This window comes from Notothenia coriiceps, unplaced genomic scaffold (assembly GCF_000735185.1).
Source record: "Notothenia coriiceps isolate Sejong01 unplaced genomic scaffold, NC01 NC01_scaffold00022606, whole genome shotgun sequence".
Lineage (NCBI taxonomy): Eukaryota > Metazoa > Chordata > Actinopteri > Perciformes > Nototheniidae > Notothenia > Notothenia coriiceps.
In genome coordinates this window covers 1-2,951 of record NW_011355307.1, presented here as the reverse complement: position 1 = coordinate 2,951, position 2,951 = coordinate 1, and the positions used below count along the sequence as shown (strand labels likewise).

General features: G+C 43.7%; 1 long non-coding RNA gene across 1 annotated transcript; it reads left to right on the top strand.

Moving 5' to 3' along the window:
• The first annotated feature begins 356 nt into the window (after positions 1 to 356).
• Positions 357 to 2,667, top strand: LOC104954031 (uncharacterized). Its single transcript, XR_799288.1, has 3 exons — positions 357 to 510; positions 1,390 to 1,582; positions 2,506 to 2,667. It is a non-coding gene; the product is annotated as an uncharacterized lncRNA (long non-coding RNA).
• The last annotated feature ends 284 nt before the right edge of the window (positions 2,668 to 2,951 follow it).

Genomic DNA, 2,951 nt, shown 5'->3' with positions numbered 1-2,951 from the left:
CTCATGAACTAAGTTCTCTTTTTGGTGTGAACGCAAAATCCCAGGAACTATCGGAACTAAACGGGAAAAGTACTCCGGTGTGAACGCGTCTATTAAAGATTCTTTGGGTTTCCTTTTTTTTATTTATCCAAGAGATGCTGATTTGAAAACGTTGTTACGAAAATGTACGGCATTTCCTGTTTCTGCCAGAGAGAGGGGAGTTTGTCCCAAAGCCTCCTGCTGTTTTTACACCCTCCACCTGAAAGAAGGGAGCCTCGTTCAGCTGCGAGTGTGACTACAGACGGAGTTCACTTCATCACTGAGGGAGATTGGGTAGGGTGTGGTTTGGAATTGGTCCATAATCTGTGTGTCTCTGTGTTCTTCAGCTCTCTCCAGGTGGAGGTGATTGTCTCTCTTCTGCCCCTGAAGGTCGACTCAAGGACGCAGACGGTTGTTCTGATTCTCAGCAGCTCGGTGCCCGTCAACTGGGCGATTCATGCGCCTGGTGTCCGGGGTCAAGTTTCTGTTTATGTAAGGGACACATCTCTCCTTTGTATCTGAATTTGTTATCAAAAAAGTATATTTCGTCAGACAACAATCAGATCTGCAGCCACAGCTTCCCTCTAAGAAAGCACATTTTTGTATCGACTTGTAGCTAAAAACTAGACGCGCCGGAGAGGAAGCAGGGCTTATCGCAATAAAGATAGATGACTATCCTTTTGCGATACAGTGTCACGTTAATTTATTTGCACAATTCAACTACAGGAATGTAAAAACCCTTGCAAATCACCCACATTTTCTGTTTTTGTAAGGGCCACCTTGTGTCAATATAGCTTGGTTTGCAATCCGCCCAGCCAATCAGAAATGGGAACCTTTTTCTTCCATGAAAGTACCTGTTCTCTAGCAGGGACTGAAAATGGGGTGAAAAGGTTTTCATGAACTAAGTTCTAGTTCCGGATTTTTTTGGTGTGAACGCACATTTTCTGAACTAAATCGGAACTATACTGGGAAGAGTACTCCGTTGTGAAAGCACCTATTGTGTTCTTCGTAACCAAATATCTCTCAGAGGGGCGTGGGGAGGGGCTCCTTATTTTCATCTAAAGTAACAGACAGAGAATCAGCACTTTTGAAACAGGGCTGAAACAGATGGGATTATGGGTAATTCTGCAATGATCTGTTTGGTGTTTGGAGCCAAACACTTCAGAGACATGTTTTGTATATATCTGAGACCTATAATATATTGATGAAAAACAGTATAATAGGGAACCTTTAACAAAATCACGACAGAAACTACAAAGTTAAGCCACCAACAGATTCAGATATGACTGCAAACTTGGCAAGTATCCTGTTCTGTCTTTTTCCTTGATTATACCTCATAACGTACTCGTCATGATGTCTGTGTATCTGTAGTCCTCCCACAGTGTATCCCCGCCCTACCCAGCAGAGCCAGACCTGACCCTGTCCATCACCCTGACCTCTGACCTCTCCTCAGTACCGGACCTTCTGGTTTGGACCCGTGAGAGTGGACACCCCCATGTGACCTCGTACACTGAGGCTGACCTGGCCAATCGCTTTGTGATCCAGCTGTCTGGGGGCGGGACAGGTCAGGACCGCTGTCTGTCTCTTGTTTCCATCATTGTGTGAGTGACCTGAGTGATTCGATTTAATATTGAAATCCACCCCTAGTAAAGTTATTTTATGTGCAGAAGTATTTGCTATGGTAATGAGTGGTGCAGGAATGAGTCATAAACCCAGGAATTCGTTAGCATTTAACCACTTCCTGTTCCCTCGTCTAAAAGTCAATGGTTTCTTGAATGTGTTTTTGGTTTAAATAAGGTCTGAGGTTAACACAAGCTGAAGAGATTTTAACGTTTTGTTCTAAGACATATCAGCCCCAAAGGTGAATTCCTGAAGCTTCTATCTGTCTTAAAAAAGGGGCTTGCTAACGAGTAGCTAGATGAGTCTATTAATCGTCACACCCAACGTTAGCCGCCTTTAGCTTAGCGGTGGTGTTGTGAAGTCATGTGACCGTGCTGTCGTTCCTTTATTGCCCAACATTAGCCACCTTTAGCTTAGCGGTGGAGACGTGAAGTCATGTGACCATACTGTAGTTCCTTTATAGCCCAACATTAGCCGAGTTTATAGCAGTAGCTTTTTACTTATTTTAAAAATTATATATATTAAATTATATTATCCAGTTATTATAAAAGCAGTGCTAATGTGTGGAAATTATCCTGCTGTACAAAACAAAAGTATCATAAACGTTTGTTTCCAACAGATCCTATTTTCTGAAATAATCAAAAATCAAAAGTTAAAATCCAATTGGCTTTTTGTCGAAGAAACGCTGGAGATGCTAACCTTCAGTTCGGCCGTCATGAATACATCCTCCCTGCACCATATTATTCTGTTTACCTTCCTTTTGGATGAGGAATGAAAGCGGAATATTTCCATCGTATTTGTGAATGGAAGGTGTTGAAGTGTACGTGTGAGTATACAGTATAGTGTCACCTCTCTGCCTCCTCTCAGATGTGGTAGTGAAGAGTCTGGTCGGTGCGAGGCCTCGCTGGGCGGAGGAGCACCGGCTGAGGCAGTGGCTGAGCGGAGGAGGGAGAACGGGAGGAGGACAGGAGATTTTCACGGTGCAGTGTGAGGACGGACGCCTCAGCGTGAGAGTAGACCAACACATCCTGCAGGTCTTCATACCTCAGTATCAGATCCAGTGTTTGATGTACACAGTTCTTAAAGGTCACCTATGATGCAAAATCCACTTCTTCATGTCTCTTCTACATCAACATGTGTCCCCTCTTCTTCATGTCTCTTCTACATCAACATGTGTCCCCTCTTCTTCATGTCTCTTCTACATCAACATGTGTCCCCTCTTCTCCATGTCTCTCCTACATCAACATGTGTCCCCTCTGTGGAAAGAGACTCTGAATGTTTCAGGAAAAAAGATTCCCTCTCTTTTTGTCCTG